The sequence below is a fragment of the Chelmon rostratus genome, chromosome 3, assembly GCF_017976325.1.
Source record: "Chelmon rostratus isolate fCheRos1 chromosome 3, fCheRos1.pri, whole genome shotgun sequence".
NCBI lineage: Eukaryota > Metazoa > Chordata > Actinopteri > Chaetodontiformes > Chaetodontidae > Chelmon > Chelmon rostratus.
This window is the reverse complement of record NC_055660.1, coordinates 8,609,242-8,631,645: the sequence shown is the minus strand read 5'-3', so window position 1 is coordinate 8,631,645 and position 22,404 is coordinate 8,609,242. Positions and strand designations below refer to the sequence as shown.

At 43.8% G+C, this 22,404-nt stretch overlaps 1 protein-coding gene across 11 annotated transcripts in view; it reads right to left on the bottom strand.

The window, feature by feature from the left end:
• Window positions 1–22,114, bottom strand: part of rbm47 (RNA binding motif protein 47) — a 33,815-nt gene extending 11,701 nt beyond the window's left edge. For 3 of the 11 annotated variants that reach the window (XM_041965888.1, XM_041965916.1, XM_041965924.1), the window contains exon 1: window positions 20,403–20,829. The gene's annotated coding sequence lies outside the window, so the exon portion shown is untranslated. Of the gene's footprint in view, window positions 1–3,168; window positions 3,313–20,402; window positions 20,830–21,099; window positions 21,250–21,971 lie in introns of those variants that run through there. The other 8 variants (XM_041965835.1, XM_041965896.1, XM_041965905.1 and 5 more) reach the window with 6 other exon arrangements.
• Between the last annotated feature and the right edge of the window lie 290 nt (window positions 22,115–22,404).

The following is a 22,404-nucleotide window of genomic DNA, read 5'->3' as shown; positions in this document are numbered from 1 at the left end:
AGGTTGATAATTCCTTATAAAACCACTGAGAGCCAGAGAGGGAAGTGAGACTGAAGTCTTGAGAAGGACATCGCAGCAGATGGGATGTTGGTGGAAAAGAGAAGAGGAAGGAGAAGCAGAGAGTGGTCAGATGGGAGGAGAGCTACAGTACCGCTGTTGCTTCACAGCGCTCCGCTGCTTGCCCGCCTGCTCTGGGAGTGTTAGTCCACCTCCATGAGAGACAGGTACAGCAGGGCACTGAGCACAGAGGCCAGCCTCCTCTACACACACACACACACACACACACACACACACACACACTGAGCCAAAGCTGCAAGCATGAGAGAGGATGAGGGTGGAGCTAAAACAGGTACTTTGTGTGAGTGTGTGTTCGTGGGCGGATCCCACAGACACAAGAATTTTTGTATTTAAGCTTTTTTGTGTGCTTTACGTGAGTATTTCCATTTCATGCAACTTTAAAAGTATCATGTAGGAAATATTTAAAAATATACTTTTTAGCCCATTATGTTAGTCTGACTGTCAGACGCAGTTACTACTGTCTTTTCAGATCAGTTTTAGAAATATAATAAGAGTCTTTGTTAAAGATTAAACTTTGTCCCAACCTCTTTGGTTTGTGACTTAAAAAGCAGCATATAGTTGAGGCCCCTTGTCACATTTAAGATGTCTATGAGTTGTTGCCAAAGAGAGATTTCTCCTCTAAACTTCTCACGTGGTTTCATCTCAGTAATTCTTTTAGACGCAATATTTCACAAGATAGAGCAAAGAATGTATAAAAAATATATAAGAAATACAGATTTCTGTTGCAGAATTTTGCTTTCACTTCCCATTAATCATCCCTCTCACATTTATGTTGTGGCCCCTCTGAGGGGCCCGACCCCTTGGTTGGAAACCACTGGACTAAAATACCTCACAGTATTTAAGATAGACCACCTCAACCAGCCACCACAGTAAAATCTTATGTATTGACTGGACCATACTAGCAATCTAATCAAGTCATATGTAGTGACATATCAGTCCCAGGAGCCATTTCCTCTCTGCCTAATGAGTGCTTTTACTTTTAGTACATACATTGCTGATAAGACCTTTACGTTGACGTATTGCAACTTAAACAATCTGAAGTCTCCCTCCACCACTGATAAATATACACACCAATGCAGCTGTCGCACAAACCTACAACTCTTCACGCTTTACAGGAGACGGGGCTGATGGGAAAGGTAGTTGTTATGTGTTTTAAGGGTTTTTGCTTAGAGTTGCAGAAATTGAAAAAAAAAACACAGGAAACGTTCAAAGCGGTGTTTGAATACTTCCTCATGCTGTCTTACTCTGACATTTGGAAATTCTGACTGGGAGTTACCACTAGGCTGATTTATGTCATGTCAGCACAAGACTTCAACTGTGTGTGTGTGTGTGTGTGTGTGTGTGTGTGTGTGTGCGTGCGTGCGTGCGTGCGTGTATTTTTTTTGTACATAACAACGGCGAACATGTTCCTAGCACAGCTTAACTTAAGCAAACAACACACACCTTCCTGGGCAGTCAAGAGAGCAGATAGAGAGACGGCAGAGAGGAAAAACAGCCCGACGAGAGAACATCACTCGCTCAGAAAGTTTCTCTCTAAAAACTCCCCTAAGTGCTCTGAGAGGAGCAAAGAACAGGGGGAGTGAGGGACAGAGAGAGCACATGGGGTGAAAGGGAGAGAGAGATGAAAGTCACAGTGTGTGGTCAACAGTGCGCTGGAGTTTCAGCTGCTATTGAAACCAGCCCCACTCCTTAACGACTGAGTAAACAGGCGAGAAGAAAGTCTACTTAGCATAAAGAGCAGAGAATGACGGACAGACAAAAAAAGATTGAAGAACAAATGGTAGAGAGCTATAAATGGACTGTAGCACAACAGCTACTAATTATAAAACTGTCAAATCAATTATCACGACACAGGAAGGAGTCAATTGAAAATAAATCAGGGAAAAAAGGTGTGTCCGTAAAGGTGTGTGTATGTGTAAAAATATGCAGGTAAAGGTGCGTATTTTTGTAGCATTGTGTGTAAAAGCTAGAAAAGTGCAGCTTGACGGTGAGCAGCATCACTGATCAGTAACATCAGGGCCTAACTCAGAGCCGGTGGGGTCAATCTAAATCAAAGATTAACTGTCAGTCATTAGCCAATCGGGACTCAGACAGGGGTCAGGCGTTCTGGTGACTGCACAGTGGGACCATCGCTGCATCAGGTCAGCGGTTAACCGTTGAACCCCACAGGAAGACTCGCGGGATGGAGGAGAAACATTTACCGCGTCTCGCCCCTTAATCATTGTGCGTTCACTGAATCATTCGTCAGGAACACAAACACACCGTAACTCGTTCACTCCTGATTTGCAGGTTACAGTTTATTTAGGATTTTAAGCTTAAATTTAAAGGAATAAATTAAATGAACTATTACAGAAGCACTGTAGTGTTATAAAGAAGGGTCAGTAAATTCCTGGGGCACCATAGTTTGTAGTAAACGCTCAATTTCTGGTAGCAGGTCGGTGTTTTACTGCGATTGACTCAAAATAATACAGTCCCCATGTTGATTGTAACAAAGCAGTGTGTCACTTAGGAGGAACAAGATGTATTTTGCCTTTTGGCCTTTGGTCTTTTAATGGGATTTGCTGACATTAAGAAAACACAGAATATTCCCAGTTTGGCCCTTCAATTGGCGTAAAGTATACAGGGACCATGTGTGTTTCATGATTGATTTTTGTTCCTGGATGGAAGACTGGAAATGATACTTCAACAACTTTTAGATTTAACACTATAACCCTACAGCTGACATTGGGTTAAAGCTGCTGAAACACACTTAGAACTTAATCAAAAATAATCACATTAGAGACATTGCTGGTTATCTCTGATAAGCTGGTTCGCTTTTAAGGCCAGGGTCACACACACACACACACACACACACACACACACACACACCCACACACACACACACACACACACACACTGGAATTTGCCACATGGGCAAAAGCCAGGAATAAGCAGGAATAAAGTCAGCAATAAAGCAGTGATGGTAATCAGTATCTCGGCCAGAGAGCCTGTATGACTGCCATCTATTATTACAAGTCAACCATATAAGTAAATGAGTAGCGTGTCATGAGACCAGAGGTCGTGCTGTTTATTTCTGTAGAGTGATACGACCTGTAGGAGTTCACCACGGTGTTTAGTCCCACACTGTGCTTTCCTGGAAGCAGTTCCTCTCTGACGAGCGCAGAAACTGTTTTAGGAACGTAAAAGAAACAGCACGACGCTGTGATTTTTCATCTCTGGCTGCTTCAAAATGTGAGAATTACTAGAAAGAGGATCATGTTCGCCGATCATAACCCCGACAATCGTAAAGCAACACAAGGGAAATTTTGTCTCGTTGTGTCCCATCGCACACATACATTATCATCTGTCAGCCGCAGTAAATGACTGCAACCAAGTGAAACAATGGAGTCGACAGAGGAGAAGTGAGAACTGTGGCTGACCCATCAGGACACATGATGTCCTCACACTGTGGTTCCCACAGCTCAACTGTCAGCATGCTGACTAAAACAGGATGAAGCATTAGGTCACAGTGAGGGAAGCTGCGTTATCACGCTGTCCTCGTCTGTCCCTTCACACAGCTGTTGCCTTTAAATGATGTCTCACTGTATCGCCAAGATACGGTCCTGTGCAGGTATTAGCAAGCAAAAACATCACCTTCAGCATTATATGATCTGTAAAACGTCCGAAATCAGTGAAACATGCCCATCACGTCGTCCCAGACCCAAAAGTGAGGTCCTCTTCTTCACAACTGCTTTCAGTGCGTACGCATCAGCTGACGCTTCAACTGCTTTCATCTGTTATTGTTTAACTAAGAGTTTATCTACTTTAAGTCTATCACACTCTCAGTTTCTTTCAGGACTTTAAACTTGACCAATATTTTAACTTCAGTCAACACTTGAGGAGGCTATAATCGATATTTTGGTGTTGGTAGAGACCAAAAACAGAGCAAAAAGAATGAGTGATAATGTTGCTCTCTAACTGCAGGATGTGTAAATAAGCAGCTGTTTGCTAACAAGTTCGACTGATAAAGTGACGATATGCTGTTTCCGCTGCACACAAGTGGCCACTTCGACTTCTCTCAGTATCTGAAATGCAACCTTTCGAGGTGAGGATCAAAACAGTTGCAGAAGTTTTCTGTGGCTCAGCATAACATTATTCTTGTCCAGAGGTTGAAGAGCTCCATTTTTTTAAATCAAAATCTAATCAGCACCACATTTTACAAAATCTGAGCCCCTGCATTTGTGTCCCTGCCTCCTGTTGCCTCATTCCCTTTACTTTTCTTCCCTTTTTTCTCTCCTCCCATCCATGTACCTGTCACCCTCATTCCTCCGGTTCACTCAAGCTCAAAAAAGAGCAGCAGGGGTGGGGGGAAGAAATGAGGAAGGTGTGGAGAGGAGGGCATGCAGAGAAGGAGAAGGGTGAGGAAGGGGGAGAAATGTGGAAAAGAGTCGGCAGAGACGGTGTGTGTGTGAGGGGGGGGAGCTGACGAGGAAAAGACCAGATGGAGAGGAGCGCGAGAGGCTAAAGAACAGAGCGGAGGGGACCGAATGTTCAGGCCTCCCTCAGCGCTAGAAAGCCCTTTAAAGTGAAACTGGCCTGAAGAATTTCAGGTCAGACAGAGTGCGTAAGTGACCTCCTTCAGCCCACCCCAACTTCACCACGGAGGGATGATTCCAGTTCATTTACTCTGAGAGCCCCCCTGCCTACAGGACCTTCACATTTCTCCACTCGAAACACCACGATTCCACTCAAACACCATGATTTTAAGCTGATAACAAAGAGCCTGCCTCTTCACAGTTTCTTTACGACTCCAACAAGCAGCATCCGAACTCATTCAAACTTTAATTTCTGATTGGTTATAGTCTAGGCACTAATTCTAAGGCTTTGAATTCAGTCTTAATATAAAGCATGACAGGATAGAAAGGTCAGCTGCAGCCAAACGCTGCACATATGTCCCCTCACACAGCGACATAGTCATTACTAATCATCAGCTTTAGCTTTAGCGCTAGCTGAAAGGGGCTTTGCTTCCTTAGGCAAACACATTCCTCAGGCTAATCAGCTAGCCTGTTCAAGGCCATAGCAGACATTGTTTCAGACAATTACTACTGATGTTGACAGTGTCACACACTCGTGATAGAGGCTTTAATGGCCCCCTGTGAGTGTGTGTGTGTGTGTGTGAGTTTTTGTGTGTAAGGGGTGACCAGCAATATTTAAGGCTGGAGAGTTGGTGATATTTGGCAACCAACTGTTTGCATACAAGCTCATTTTCAGCATCTCTCACACACTTACTATACAGGCTTACAAAAGAGCTAACCTTCACACACACTTTTATAATCAAACAGTGGCCCTCCCTGTCTACAAACACAGTGAAGAGATCGTGTGTCACATTCTCTTAATGGCACAATTGCAGAAATGCACAGCTGAAGCAACGTTTCTGTCAACGCAGGCTTTTTTTGTTTTAACCGTTAAACGAACACAAGAAAACCAAACTGACTCATAAAAGACAGCGAATAGCGTCATTTTGTCACTGCGTGTTTAGCCTTGAACGCAACTTAAATGAATGAAATTTAACACCAGATCACTGGCTTCTCTGTCCCGCCCACACACACGCACACAACAAACAGCTCTCCTAATCAGGGTAAAAGTCCACATATTATATGACAGAGTACCCGGAAGTCTGTGGGTAATAATACCGGCCTCTCCATGCAGTCACTGAAGCATTTTTTTTTACCCCCCACCTTTCACACACACACACACACACACACATATGCATACACACATACAGTGTCATGCCACTCCACTGGTTCCACTGGTTTCATTGTAATGACATCTTGATCTCCATTCCAATCACTGATTGGTTTAAGTTCCTTTGTCGTCTGTTTCCAAACGTTCTGGCTCCGACAAAGCGGTGAAACCGGGAAGTCTGGTGAACTGCAGCTAATTAAACAGGATGCCAGATTTCCTCGATGCCACGAGAGAAAAACAGGCAAACTCCAACAGCAAAAACTACTTCCTCAAGAATGTCTCCATCAGAAAACTGTAAGGTTTGGTCATAAAGAGATTCATCATGTCAAACACTATCACACAGAGGATGAAAGGCACACACAAGGCAGGGCTATGGTCATCTATCGCAAGTTCAGCTTAAGTGCAATAAGAACTGCAACGCTCACAAACTGGAGAATCTGATTGTTCAAGGCAGCCCAACCCGATCGATAAATAAAAAAAAACAACGTCAAGAGGTGATGAGAAGTTTTTAAAGAGACTTAACAAAGACAGACAGAAACACAGCTGAGGGTCAACATTAACACTGTACCTGTGTCCCAGTGCAGGTATCGACGAGCAGGCCGGGAAGATGCCGCCGGTGTGTTTTAGTCTGGAGACACTTTGCACACTCACACTTGTCTGGACTGTGCTCACTCTGAGACGCTGACAGGCTGCGGCAGTAAGAGTCTCCTTGCCTGCTCGTGTCTGGGTGTTTAAGTGTGGAGGTAAGCAAAGGTGGTTTAGTGTTTACTCATTCTCAATGGCCAGAGGAGAGAGGTGGGGCCACTCAGTACAGGTAACCCCCCACCTTTTCTCTCTCTCTCTTTCTCTCTCTCAGCTGATAAGGAGTAAGACAAAAGGGAAGGGAAGGGATAAAAGGGCGGAGGGTGTGACGAAAGGTGATGATTGACTACAATCAGGGAAAAGTCATGAACCTGTGTTTGAGTAAATGTATTCACAGATACGTCCCGGCAAAAATCCAACACATGAAGGCCCGTTTTCACCAAGCGAGACTTTGAGCCCGCAGCCATGTTAGCCGTTCATTTCCTGCCGTCTTTCTGTTGTTAGCTCTCCAATAAAGGCATACAGATCATGGCGTTTTCAGCTAAACTCTAACGTCAGCATGCTAACGTGCTCACAATGACCATGCTAACATGCCGATGTGTCGCAGATGTTCACAATCTTAGCTTAATATGCTAACTGTTGCTAATTAGTACTACAGTCAATCACCGATGGAACCGATGTAATCTCCACTCTCTTCGATGTTCAACTGGGGGCAACTACAATGTAAGAAGAGTGTCGGCGATGTCCAGGAACTTGGCTGACCAGCTGGACTGTGATCTGGCGAGGTTTAGCATCCAGTGTGACGAGTCAGATTTATTTGAAAGTTGATTTTTGTACTTTACATGATTTATTATTCATACAAACATGGTGCAAAGTAATTCATGATTTGTTAAAAATGTTAGTGGCTAGTGACAATGGGACATTGTGATTTCCTAGCACTATTGTAGAAGTGATCATTTGAAAAAGTTCCATTTGAAAAACACTTGCACTTGAAAAAATATAGAAATAAAGTGCTGCATATTGATATCTATCTGTTTTGTTAAATTATTGTTGTTATATATTGTGACAAATCATCAACATGATCAGTGTCTTCGCATAGATGCAAATCATAATAATAAAATAAAGTTAAAGGTAAATTGAGCAAATGGCTATTTCAGAAGTGTGTATCAAACTGGTAGCCCTTCGCATTAATCAGTAGCCAAGAAGTAGCTCTCAGTTTCAAGAAGGCTGGTGACCCCTGCTCTAGATAAACAGCCACGTGATCACCAAAATCATCAGATTTCATCCTCTGGAAACCATAAATGTTTCTGCGAAATTTCATGACAATCTCTCCAATAGTTGTTGAGATATTTCCGTGTGGGCCAAAGTGGTGGACCAGCGACTTCGCCATCCCTCGAACCACAAGTGGTTCAGATCAAACCAAAGTACAGCTAACCATCAGAGGGTTAAAGGATCTGTCACTGAGACTGGGATCACTTACATCCAGAGAACCATCGCGATTCATCAAACCAAATATTTACTTTTTGTGTATCTTCAGGCATGTTAGAAGGTCAATGTAGACTCAAATTAGTTCAGAAAGTGCCTGGAGAGACGCTGTAAATCAGAAGAGATGACTTAAAGTCATCTCTGCCTGAGGCATTGCAGGATAAACCTGTTGAGTTTGGCAGGTTTTTCTGTGATCACATAGAGTTTGAAAGGTGATCATTGTATTTTATTAGCATGGTAAGTTTGCCTGCACAGGCCACTTTATCCAAAGGTCCATAACACACAGCGATGAAGTATTCAGAGCCTTTAGTTAAAGTATTCTTAGCAAACTGTAAGTAAGTCCTGCGTTGAAGTAAACTTATATACAAATAATCAGCAAAACGTGATTAAAGTATTAATAGTAAACTGGCTTCTTTCACACATCATTATTAGATTATCACTGATACATTAATGTAAAAGAACAATTTTACTGCTGTAGATGATGGAGGTGGATTTTTAACTATTTCGTATTGGACTGCAATTAATGATTATTGAGTATAGGAAATACTCAATAAACTTGTAATAGTACAAGTACCTCAAATGTGTAAATGTATTTAGTTACATTCCACAACTGATGACACCACTCTGGTTTTCCCACAGTGATAATGTTGATTTAGTTTCAGCTGACAACGTGCTAATAAGCTCTATTTTTTCACATTAAGTAGGAGATGAAAGTCACTTTGCTGGCGACAGGCTGATAAACACAAAGGAGATAAAGAGAACGCAAGCAGGCCTACAGTTGTCACATTCCAGTCATATTTACCAGAAACACAGAGGGTCAGAGAGAATGGGAAGGAGACCACTTTGACAATGTGGGGAAGTGTACATAACCTTAAACAACCCTTAAAGACAGCAGGGGTCTATAGTCTTCTCTTATCAGACAGGGTGCCGTTCTGTGTGTGTGTGTTTGTGTATGTGAGGTGCCAAAAAGGCAAGAATCAGTGATTGCATGTCCTTCATTAACAGAGTCATTGGTTAATGTGTCACTTGTACAATGGCAATACCACACACACACACACACACACACACACAGACACACACACACAGACACACACACACAGTATATGCAGATAGTCAGTTCAAAGTTTACAGATGGAAAGATGTAGTCTTTCCTCACCTGGGTGTAGCAAGGTTGGAGTAAAGGCCGCAAGCAGCCATAAAGCTGTTTTAAAGGTGGAGTGGTGCATGAATCAAAGACCGAGATGACTTTATGACCAGCACTGTATCACACAAACACACTCTCTCACGCACACACCTATCAAGTCAAGTGACGATGCGTTTATTTGTACAGTTCAGTATCACATACAATATCTGTCCGGCTCACAGCCACAGATCTCGACCCAGTTCAAACACTGACTTTGCTCACCTTTGTAGAGAGGTTTACATACGGTAGCCATGTTGTAATGTTACACGCAAGGGATTTAATTCAGTACATTCATGTGCATTGTCATTTTTTTTTCTAGGTATAGCTTTAATTAACCAAACTAGATTCCTCCCTTTGCTGTAATTCAACTTCTTCCAGAGGGAAGTAATTGTTAGCTGCAAAGCCATGTGCTCAAAGTCCACAATACTGAGGACAAAAAAAATGGAAATATGCCTTTGAAGTTATAGTTGTTGACAAATGCACCACTAAACACTTCAATCTGCTCACAATTACAGCCGGTAATTAACCATTTATACATTTTTTTAAACTGCTTATAAATGTTAGCGATCCCCCTCCTCAGACAGCTGAATGTGCAATTGGGAAGGGAAGGAAATTGCGAAACATGATAATAAGAACAGCAGGAAACACTTCTTACAGTGTTATTTCGTTGTATTTAGACACAGTAGAATAAAACATGGGAACAAGAGAGTAACGACTGGGTGTTTTAGAGGAAAGGAGAACTAAATCACACTGGGTAGCTATGGGGCACAGTACTGGGAAACAAAACTGATGTTTGGGAAAATGGTGTTAACAACAGACATTGTGCCTAATCTGTAAAGTGATTTTGGAATTTCCATACCAAAACCCAAACTACAGGTTTACACTAAGGTAACAAATCTCAAGAGTTAGCTGGAGGGTTTATTGAAAAACATATAAAACCATTCAATATGTTCCCAAACATGACGACAGGAGGGTGGGTACAGAAATTGTAGTTCTGGGGTAGGATTTCTCCGTTAAATTGTGGCCCACTGCATTGGTGATTTACCCTGGCTCACGTTCTTTGGATGGACCACAGTGTAGCTGCTGTTCCTTATTGTGATGAATGACACGCAATAAAAATTCTTTTACCGGTGCTCATGGCAGATACAAGGAAGACTGAGCCAAATGAATGAATGAACATGAATGAATGGTGTGTAGCTATCAAAAATTCCTATAGAGATATAGTTGAGAGGAGCATTCTGATCAGTATTTATGTTTGGTCACAATATGACCACAATAATTTGTAATTGTACTCACAAACAACCTCATGATGTCACTGCCTTGTCCATACTGCTTGATTAAAGAGTTACAAAAGGAGAGCAATCAGCACTTTAGATTACAGCTCACATTATTACAAGAATTAAAAATAATTCAAGCGCTAGAGCCATGATTGATCCATCTACATCTAGCTTAAATAGGCAAGAAATAATGCCAATGAGGTGTCTATTATCAGGAATTAACTGACAATGGTTTGCAGAGCCCATCGATTCCTGATTGTTGACTAAAACATTTGAAAAAAATAAGGCCATTCATTTATGTTTTCATTCGTATTGCAATGAAAATCTAAAGCTTTCACAGCCATAACTCAGTTTCGCTCGTTCACATGTGAGGGTTTGACTTTGGCTCAGCTACAAGCCACAAAGCTAATGTTATGCTAGCAAGATTCAAAGTCAAACTGTGTGCGGTCGATAAACAGTAAATATAATTTGACAGCATGTGTAACAACAAGAGCAGCTAGCGATCCACATCACTGCCAATTTCCAGGAACAAATGGCAGGTAACGTTTACTGTCGGCAGCCTGTAGTAACGAGCTGTAATTAGACGTTAGCATGTTAGCGTGTTGCAATAAATTGTAGACAGAGGCTTTGACTGCATCCCTGTTGCTACGGATACTCGTTCGACAGGTTGATACTATGCAGCCAGCGCGTTCATTTAGAACGGTGACCAGACAGTTTGACTGGAACTGCTTAGAGACGGCCATTATCAGGAACAGATGGACTTCCTGCAGCCAATCAGAATCAAGCTTTCACCCAGACCATGGCTTAACCAGTGGTTATTCTCTTGTTCCCCATTGTTTTCTTACTCAGTTCCCACATTTAAGTACCAGTAGGAACCTGTAAGTATTCTATTGGCACAGAATGTGGTGAAGATGGCCATCAGCTCAGAGTTCATGGAGACAGAAGCAGGGACATGTGGGAACCGGCCCGACAGGTCCGATATGAGCCTGTACATAACTGCAAGAAGCTGCACACAAACAGCTTCACAACGGTCACGGAGACAGATGGGGGATGTCGAAGTCTGAAGAAGAGTCTGGGTTAGGGTTAGGGTTTGTTGCTAACCAAACTGAGAGTAAAACACACACACACACACACACACACACACACACACACACACACACACACATACATACAGAGATTGCAGAGCAGCAAACTGCGTTATATTGACAGCATTTTTATGTATAGTTTACTTTTTCAATACAAATTAAATGTAGGTTCTAAAAATGTAAGTTTTCATTAATGCTAGATTTTTAAGATCATTTGAATTTTAATAATGTTCAAAACACACCGTCATCTTTAACAGTAACATTCATCGTTCTGTGTGTGTGTGAGAAAGCTGATAAAACTGGTGAAAATATTGTTATCAAATGTTTATTCTTCAAAGGTTTTGATGTCGGTGTAAGACTCTTGCACAAACACACACATTTACATGCCACATTGTGTGTCAAACATTTTATCGTCCGCAGAGGCACTGAATGAAACAATGCCACTGTTGAGAGGTGCTGCATTGTATTGGACAGAGACTTCAGAGTCGTTAGTAATTGTTAATGGAAACATAAACATGACAGAAATGTGAACGCCCTGCAGGGCATTTGAGACAGCTGAAGGGTGAAGCTGAACAAAGTGCTGTTTGTCAAGAAAATACTCGGCGCCGGCAGCAGAAAAACACCTTTATCAGAATCAGAAACACTTTTAATACGAGAATCTGTGTCCTTGTGTTTTTCGTTTTGTCACTGAGCGGTCAGCCTGTCTCGACCAACCTTTAATATCCCCATTTGCTTCTGCATCTTTTTCTCCTACCATTGCTCTTTCACACAAATGCTAACGTGGTCGATTAAAATACCCCTTTTCTTGACAAAAAGCAGTAACAAGACTAAAAGAATTAAAAGACTGCAAGTGATGTAACATGAAATCATAGAATCAACTCAAGAATATCATTAATATCAACATTTTGAAAGATTTTCTCTTTTATTGCAAGTTAACGCAGGTTTGTTGTCCAGTGTTGTGGTGTTTTCTTAAAAGATCTGGTGCATGTCTTACAAATTTGAAATACTGTTAATTAAACTTTAACTAAAACAGAAACGAAAGGAAAGGTGAACTGATCCATTTCCGCGAAATAAAAACTGAAACCAAACCTAACTTGAAGAAGAGATTAGATGAGATTTAAACAAACATACTGAGAGATATAAATGACACTCAAAACCAAATCAAAATGAATTAAGGCGTGCAGTTAGTGATGCCCTGCGGCACATTTTTCACCAACATCAAACATCAACATACTATATTTGAATAATTCTTTCAAGTCATGTTGTTCATAAGATGCAAGAGTTGAAACCTGAAGTGTAAAGACTCAAGAACTGATCCAAACCTCAGCTGACCCACAGGGTGTCACACAGCTCGCAGGTCACGGGGCAGGTGTGTGTGAGTTTGTGTGTGTGTGTGTCAAGTGTAAAAATGCTGTTCTGCCTAAAAAGTCCTCCGACAGTAAGACTGCACTTGCACCAACAGGGAAAAAAGTCTTTGTTCTGCTGAAACACTTCCTCATTCAAAGGGTCACCTAACATCCTCTAACGGCCGTCAACCAATCCCAGCATCCCACTTATGATTAACAGTAATGACTCAGCACAAAATGAGAGCCTTTCTGCCCTCCCACATACACACACACACACACACAGGATCTGACATTAAAGTCCTCCATTTTTTTTCTCTTCCATCCTGATGAAAGAAGTTTCCCCTTTTGCCTAGAATTTCATCAGCTGACACTGCGGTCACATGGCTTGCCGCTAACCAATGGCAGAGCAGGAGCATTGTGTGTTAAGGTGCGACAATCACTGCCAAGGTCAAGGAGACGAGGAAAGGGAGAGAGAGACAGAGACAAAAAGAGAGAGAGAGAGAGAAGAAAAGATTTGAAGCAAAACTAAGACACAATAGAAGAAGAAATAGAGTCATCCTTATGACTTGTCACCACACTGAAGCCACTTATTATCTGACCAGAAACCACTGTAACGTCAACATGGGTGACTGTCCAACACTGGGAAACAACACCAACTAGCATGTGATAGATTGCAGACAGCATGCGGTTGAAAAAACGATTCGAACTGAACAGAAAACAAGAAGTTGAGTTTGGTGCTTTTGGTGACATTTGGTTATGTGGACTCTCCACTAGAGTCCATTAAGACTAACTCAGATAGTCTCACAGGTAATTCACGTTTAACAGGCATCACCCTCCATTGTAAGTGTCAAATCCAGCCTCATCTGCAGCACATTGTACCTGCTGCATTCACTGCACACATGCAGTTTTCCAAAGCAACAGGTATTCGTAAGGGGCAATCCAGGTGTGTTCATCTTTGCTTTGCGTCTTAATCATTTGGTTCACCTGCTTTGCTTGGCCTAAAGCGCTTTGTTTTAAAGCTGCTGGGTGGAACACTAACAAATAAATGCATGACAGCAATGAATAGACACCATACAAATCAACAGAGGTTACTAATATCCATTAAGAAGTCATTTTGTTCAGTAAGATGAAGGAGGATGGATACCTCAGAGAGATGAAAGAATCTCTACCAGCAAACGACCCACTTTACACGTGCTGGAGGTGAGAAAGACTCACAGATATGAACTCTTTTATGCTCTCATTTCTTTTCATCCTTCACAATATTTCTGTCACTTTTTGTGAGTAGGCAGCACAAATGTATGCACGATTGTGCCGGTTTGCCCTTGAAGGCAGCCGTTTCACTTCACCTTTCCAGTAAGTGCAGCCATTCAGAGCAGCTATAAACACTTTTTTCGTTAGATGTGGTAAGACGACACTTGGTGCCAACTACTTCCTTTTAAGCACACCCTTAATCCACCATTGCTGCCGACTAATTGTGCAACAGCTTCCAACAAAGCCTAAATATTCACACCATATCCTTTAAAGTGGGATTCTGTGCCAAATGTTGCATCCTACACACAGTTTTGTCACGTCATGACGACTGTAATTGTACGCACGCTTTGCTTTTAGCATCTCATTATTCAATGGCGAAGTCAGCATACAATATCTGTAACTACAAGTGATGGAGAATATGCATCTTCTGACAATCTCAGACCTGCAATTTTCACCATCCCTTATTTCCTGGAAAGACGAATTGTTCTCTAACACACACACACGAAGACCAGGAAAGTGAGAAGGGATAGTAAAACAAGCAGATAAGAGACTGAATGAAAAGCTGGAGGAATTCAGTGTCGGCCAATTCCAGCTAACACCCCCTACAATACAGATCCTTAAACACACAATAGCTAAACAGCTGAACAGTTTCGCTCACACCACACCGAAACGGGGCTTTTATGATGAGAAAAAAAAAAGAAATCAACCTGAGGAACTGAAATGCTGTGCAATCAACCTGCTCACCTGCTCTCGACTGAACGACAGGCTGCAAGCGCGAGAAGGTGAGAGAGAGGGAAGGGCAGATGAGAGAGAGAGAGAGGTGGGCCTGATGCATGTGTGTGTGTGTGTGCGCGCGCGCGCGTGTGTGTGTGGCCTGAGTACAGCCACTTTGTGTCAGTTTTGTGAATGGGTTCACAGTCAGTCTCGGCCCATGGAACATTCCATTCTGACAGGGTTTGTGCGTGTGTGGTGTGTGTGCGTGCATGTGTATGTGTGTGTGTGTGTGTGTGTGTGTGTGTGTGCCTGTGTTTTGGGTTGGATCTTATCACGAGATGCAGTGTAGAACCGGTAGTTTCTGTCCCCCCAGACCTACTCCCTTCAACACACACCTCAACACCACTAGCATTTGCTTGCCTTCCCTGCCAGAATCAAATCACCCACTGCACGCACACACACGCGCACACACAAACTCGCGCACACGTGCACACGCACACCTTGCCTCTTGGTCTGCTGTCCAGACAACTAGCCCATTGTGTGTAGCAACAGGTATGCAGAGAAGAGCCTATTTGAGAACAGGCAATTGGATGCTCTGTGCTAAAGGACAGGTTCACATTTTGTTTAAGTCTATTTTAGAAATAAGAATTTGTCCTCCATCACTGACACTGGAATCACGTTAGCAAGGGATCAATCACAGGAACTGATAATGCTTTCAATGCGCATACGGGCACGTAAGGATTGCTTTTTGACAGACCTGAAAAAATGTGTACTCCATCCAGCTGAAAGAGGAGGAGGAGGAGGAAAAGTAGCAGTGAAATGAAGCATAATAACAGCATTAGCGTACGAGCAGGTTGAAGGACAGAGGAGGGAAGGAGGGAGGCGAGCAGGACAGGAGGAGAGAGGATGGAGGGTTCAGCAGTGTCACCACCCGGCGGGGGGTGTGGGGGTGAAGGGGTTACGCTGGGGTCGAAGGTTGAACGGCAGAAGGCGGGGGTGCAGGGAGAAGGGGGGAGGAGGGGGAGGAGGACTGTTGATCCAGCCTTCGCAGTGAGTGGATGTCACCTGTTTACACACTCAACAGTGTGCATCGGCCCCGACACGCTCTCAGACGAGAGACGGTTGCACAATGTCTCGTCTCCTCGGCTCACTTCTACAAAGACATCTCGTTTCCTCGCGTCAGTCCTGTGGGATTAATTCACATATTCTGCTCCAGGTTTTGAAATATCTGCTCCCTGCACATATACTGGAGATGAATGGGATTCTGTTTGTAGTGAAAAGCGTTAAAAAGTTCTTTTTAATACCCTCCCTGTCACTCTGAACTGAAGAAATAGTCCCTATGACAGCAGTTTTTCACTGAGTCACAGTCTGTCTCCAAGAATTTACATTCAAATAGTCATACCATACTTTGGTCCCACATGGCAGTTACAGGCAGGTGGTCATGTGGATGTGTTACAAGTGCAGGACTTTGATGTGGTTTAGTTTACAGTAAAGGTGAGTAAAAAGAGTCCAGTTACAGTTACAGGCTAATAAAGTTAGGTAAAAACATGTCTTGTGCTTCATTTTGTGTTAAACTACAACCTGTTTTAACTTTCAGCAAGTGATGTGAGTGTTAAAACATAACCACAAAATAGTTTAACAATGCTTTTGTTGCCTTGAGTGAATACAATTGGAAAACATACTAAATGCAGAAGTGAACATTTAGCATATAAGTTCAATATTAACATTGTTGCAACTTGCTTGATGAGTTGATTAACTGCGTTTTCTCAACATGTTGCAAACTAGCTTCATATAAATGTAATTTACGGGAGACACCTTCGGTCCGTCTCACGTGATGAATACCTTGATGACACTGAAGTGTCATTTTTCAGCCAAATTACCTTCTGTCCGCACCGTATCGAGGTCCCAAGATATACCTCAGTAAATTAGAGACTGTGTCCTCACCATCAAACCAACAGCACTGGTCATCTTTTTTAAAATGACCTGTGCTTGCATTTACCAAATGAGGACCTCTTGTGGTCTTGTGGTGTGTGAATAATGACTGTTGTCTGTCAGCAGCAAAGGCAGATCTGGCGTGACGTCATACACACACAAAACCTCTAATGGGGGAGGTTGGGGTCAGTGGTTTGGTCAACAAAGCGTGTGACTTTGACACTGGTGACCCGTGTTTGCATCCTGTTTTCTACCAGTCGTCAATGTTGCATGTTGTACCATCGCGACCGTTCGTCATCCTTAACACCAAGTGGCTCTTTTGCCCAAACCTTCAATGTGAAGGATTAAATAACATGAATCATTTTAACAGTTATGGAGGACTTAGTGCAGAGGATGGAAGTCGCAGTGGTCGGATGGGTCAACAAAACACCACAATTCAACAAGGCAGACCTCAAATCCCAATTCACACCAACAGTCACCGTCGGTCTCTTTTAGCTGAGACCCCAGCACCGTTCCCGAACATTAACCATCACGATGTTTCCAGTACATCCTCACACCAAAACGACTGAGCAGGTCGATCACCACTGACTCCCTCAGTGGCACATCTGGGCGTTGCAGAGCACCAGCGACAGGTGAACCAGACGTTTTGTCTTACCGCACCTTCATCATACCATATCTTCATCTTCGCTTGGTTAACGTTGTGAAACGGTCACAGTTTGGTTAGGTTTAGGCACCAAAACTACTTGGTCAGGATTAGAAAGAGATCATGGGTTAAAATGAGCATGTAAGTGTCCCGTATACAATCCAATTTATTTTAGTCAAAATAAGCTGCTGTTGAGTCACAGTTTGACACGGGACACAGACAGCGGTCTCCTGAGTCAAAGTTCTGTGTTTGTTTGACCCATCCATCCATCCTCCTGTGCTCCTGTTGATGACGGGCTGTGTGTTTCCCAAACCTAGTTTTGTTGCCTAAACCCAATCAAACCGTAACCAAAACATTTGAGATGATAAAACAAATTAATTGTTCCTGATGCAATTTGTCAAAATTTCGGCTCTGGCAAATAATGCAGCCCGGTAGAGAGGAGGAGCACCATCCATACGTCTTGTTCTAGACGTCGTGGATAAGCAAATTTTTTTGAATTTTATTTGAAGGAGTTGTTGACAGAGATAGACCCTTTAAGGTAAGCTGACTGTTGTTAGTGGACCTAATAAACTCTCTGATCCCGGCTCTCCTCTTTCTCCTCTCAATATCCTTTCTTCTGCAATACATTGTCACAATTTCCTTTCATCTTACTGCTCATCTCCTAGATTTATTCTTCATCTTTGCTGCCTGAGGAAGAGCTCCGGATGCCTTGCAATCCAGAGTATCTGCTGGTCATTTTTAGTACCCTCCCTGCCTCACCTTCTCTCTACCTGTATGTGCCACTCTAATTGTTGCCTGCTTCAACTTCCCTGTGGTCTCGCTGCCGTGTTCAGCGTTTGGCGGAGAGGAGAGCGAAAGAGGGCGGCGGAGGGGAAGAATGTGACCATTGTGCTTTCCAGGTATGTGTGTTTGTGACAAACAGAAAGAGAGAGGCAGAGAGGAGAGAGAGGGCGATCGGATCTTGTTACATGTGTTTCATAAACAACACAATAGTGCTAACAGGTTCCCCTCTCGCTCTCCGTCAGCTGCATTAGTCTCTTTACTCTGCAGCTTTAGATTTCTGCCTCAGTGTTGCTGGATTAGGCTTATGGCTTTGTCACTCACACACACACACACACACACACACACACACACTGGTCTGAATCTGTGCTTCCCCATCATGAGCATGAGATGATCATGTGACAGTCATGTGACACGACTATATACTACATTTAAATGTATTTCTGTGTGTATATCTGCTGCTGTTTCAGCTATTTCTCTTCCCTATTGCTGAATTTAAGCTTTTCAGATATATAAAAAAAAAATCTGCTGCACCTTCATCACATTCAAAGACAAAAGAGATCCTTTATTTTCCTCCCTGCTTCCCTCCGTTTCTCCAGGGTTGTCTGTCTTCCTGAAACTAGAGCGGACCCAAACGCGACACCACTAAGGTCATGCTGGGGGGAGAAAAAAGTCTAGATATAAATTCCTGTCTTGGATAACTGTTTGTCCCTTTTTGCCATTGTGGAATGTGATACAGTGGGTTGAGAGATAAGCATCATTCTGAAAAATGGTTCACCTCTTGAACCCTCTTGTGCAACAAGCCGACAGACAGACAGGCAGACATACATGAAGGTCTATTTGAATAGGAACTATCACATACGAAGCATTTAACTGTTATCTATTTTTGGTTTTGTTTTTGCATGAGGCAGTTTGAAGAAGCCGCGTGTCATCGCCTCATCAGGTCTGACCAGCACGTCAACACGCACACACCTTTCACACACCTTAAACCTCCTCAAGTATTCACAGCATTCACGCGGAAGCCGGTCACCTGTTGAGACGGAGGAGAGGCACACTCACTCACAGAGGAGTGTGCTACAGGCGTCCCTCCGCACCTCCCTGTTCTCCACAGGTGACTCTCAGAAAACAGAAAGTTAGTAAGTGAAACTATAACTTTCCTCTCAAATTACAGCATCTCCAAGCTGTCGGCACCATTTTACATCCACCAAAACTCTGCCCTCTGCCAAATATATGCCAATTATTATCATCCAATCATTTATTGAATGTTCATATTCTGTTTCAGCCTTGCAGCCTAGGTTGTCCACTCCATGCACACATATTCAATCAGTAATTGCACTATTTGTATTGTCTCTGCACTCATATCTTTTCCACATCCTTGTGTACGTGACAGTCGCAACCACTCTTCATCCTCCACCATTCTTTACCCGTGTTTGTTCAGTATTCGGTGTCCCTGTCTATCCCCGCTCTAGCACATTGAGAGAGATGAAAAACCGCACTCAAGCTCCCTGTATGTGTGCACATGCTCGGCCAATAAAGCCGACTGTGATTCTGATTTGTTAGATTTGAAAAACTTTTTCTTTTCTGCGGAAAATCACTAATTCATCATCTTCAAAACATCAGCAGTCCCCAAAACTACAGCTGAAGAAATGAAACTTTTGCCAATTTGAACTAATTATCTTGATGGTATTGTGAACTAGAGTCTGGGCTGAGTGTCACAGAAAGAAAATGATCGGCTAAACTTATAGACACGCACACACGCACATATACAATACACAGATGAACAGTATATGTACGGACACGTGCACTCTCACACAGATACTGTATACAAATGTACAGTATATGTACAGACACGTGCACTCACACACGTTTGCTTCAACACAGATTAATCTCCTTTGTACAACAACAGGACACCCAAGGCTAACTGGCGCCCTGCTCAACCAGTTTCTGACACACACACACACACACACACACACTGCTACAACTCAACAAGACAGCAACTGATCTCACACACACACATCCCCACACAAATAAACATCGAGTCCCCGTCCCATAACCTTGTAGTGAAGGTTATAGCAGTCAGCTGGGTCAGTGTGAACACTGGACCAGCTGAAGAAATGTCCTTCCAGATACCCACTGTGTGTGTGTGTGTGTGTGTGTGTGTGTGTGTGTGTGTGTGTGTGTGTGTGTGTGTGTGTTCACAGTCCTCCAGGTGAGAAAACACACCATGTCCCCTTAACTGCAGCCTTACAGCAGAGCTGTGCAGATCAAAAAATGAGACATAAAGGACAGAAAAAGGAGACACATGACGAGCTCCCAGCCAACCTGTAGGATGATGGCACGCGCGCTCACTGGGTCGCTGTCGCTTCTTCTACCGCCGTTCAAAAGCAACCATCCAGCCCGTCACTTTCTCATCTTCCCTCCCTCTTCCTCTCCACCTTTGCGCCGTCTGTCAGGTTGTCTCCGGCCTCTCGTTCGCTGTCAAGGCGCCTCCTGTCTTCAATGACAGGTCCCGCAGAGCACAATCAGAGTAGAGCACACACACACACACACTGAGAGAGAGGGAGGACAAGTCAGAGTTTCTGTTCTCCTTTTTGTGTTTTTTTGGATTCTGACTCAGATCCTCTCTGTTTGTCCTCTCCTCTGCTACAGTCACGACAGCGCTTGTAGACGCAACAGCAGGAGACAAGAGAAGAGAGAGAGAAGGAGAGAGAGGGAGGGAGGGAGCGCACAAGGTCTCCAAGTGGAGGAGAGAGGAGAGAGAGAGGGAGCGCTGAAGGTGGCGGAGATGAAGGAAGGAGCTGGAGGGAGGGAGGGAGAGATGGAGGGAGGAATGGCAGTGGTAATTAGTGAGTCTGTACCTGACTCTCACTGACATAAGCCCCACATTCCTCAGAAGCGAGGAGGGCGAGAGAGGCGAGGGAGGGGAGGAGGAAAGAAAGTTCTGAACACACCAGCGCGCTCATGATCCCGGAGAATACCCTCACCACCCAAAAACAAACCGAAAAAAAACCTGCCTTACAGCACATCATCGCTGCGTCCGCGTCGCTCGAGTCAAGGCTGCATGATGTGGAGCGGCCGGAGCTCCGTCACCTGAACGCACCAAATAACTTCCCCGCAAGTTTTCTCCCTCTCTCTCTCTCTCTCGATCTGTGTATGGTGTACACACTGCCTGCTCCTGAAACTCACCAAACCAGAATCTGACTGCCCGGATCCCCTGCACGCCTCCCTCTCCTCCCCTCCCTCCTATCATTCCGGATGGGAAATGCTATCCTCCTGCTGCTCCGGCCGATCTGCGCGTGCGCGTGCGCGTGCAAACAGCCAGACCTGAATCATTTCAGCCACAGCAGCGTTCCTCTCAAGGAGTTTCCTGCACACCTCGTTGAAAAACCCCCCTCACATCCACCGCGTGCTTATTAACTGACGAGCGCGCGCACGGGCCGAGCTTTCGGCTCATTCACAAAGATGCGCACGCCTGATGTCACGATGACACGCTGTCTTTATGCTCCAGCGTTCACTCCCTTGACGTAAGCAGATCCCGCGGTAATGACAGCTCCCAGTAATAACAGTAACAGCCGCCGCTGTGTTTGGCTGTCAGCATGAGGATGAAAGTGCGGAAATGTGAAACTTTGAATGTCTAGTTTCTCACCTTTGTCAGAGAGGCCGCTGCTCTCAGCCTGAACTGAAAGCAAAACAGTGGAAATAGAGATAGTGCACATACTGGTTCAACTACTGCTTCTTATTCTAAGCCCTCATCTTTATTCCCTCTCCACCCTCTCTTTATTCTCTTACAGTTTTACTTGTTAGATCATGTAGAGCAGTTTCAACACTCCAGACCTCCTCCTCTCTGTCAGCATTGTGCTTGATTGTGTGTGTGTGTTTCTGTGTGCCTACCTGAGTTCCTTGCACTTCCGTCTTCCTGGTCTCAGGTGTGGAGAGTGTGTTGCCCTTGTGACAGCCAGTTGTCAAGGAGACACACATGTAGAGCCGACGATGATCGTATGTTGCACCGTAACATCCGTGGTCAGCCAACTGCCAGACTGAGGACAGAAGAGAGAAGTGAGGAAGCTCGATCTCTGTTTAGAGTAACAACACACACTCACACACACACACACACACACACACGCACACATGCATACATTCAGATAAAGGCCACGCACACACACACAGACACACACACACACACAGTAGGGAACTTGTGTGTGTGTAGGAAACTGAGATTGAGTCAGACGTGCTCACACAGAGAAACAACGTTTCAACACAGCGGCTGAACTCTGGCTGGGAGGAGGCCGAGGCCGTTGGACGTGTTGCTCAATACATTTCACTT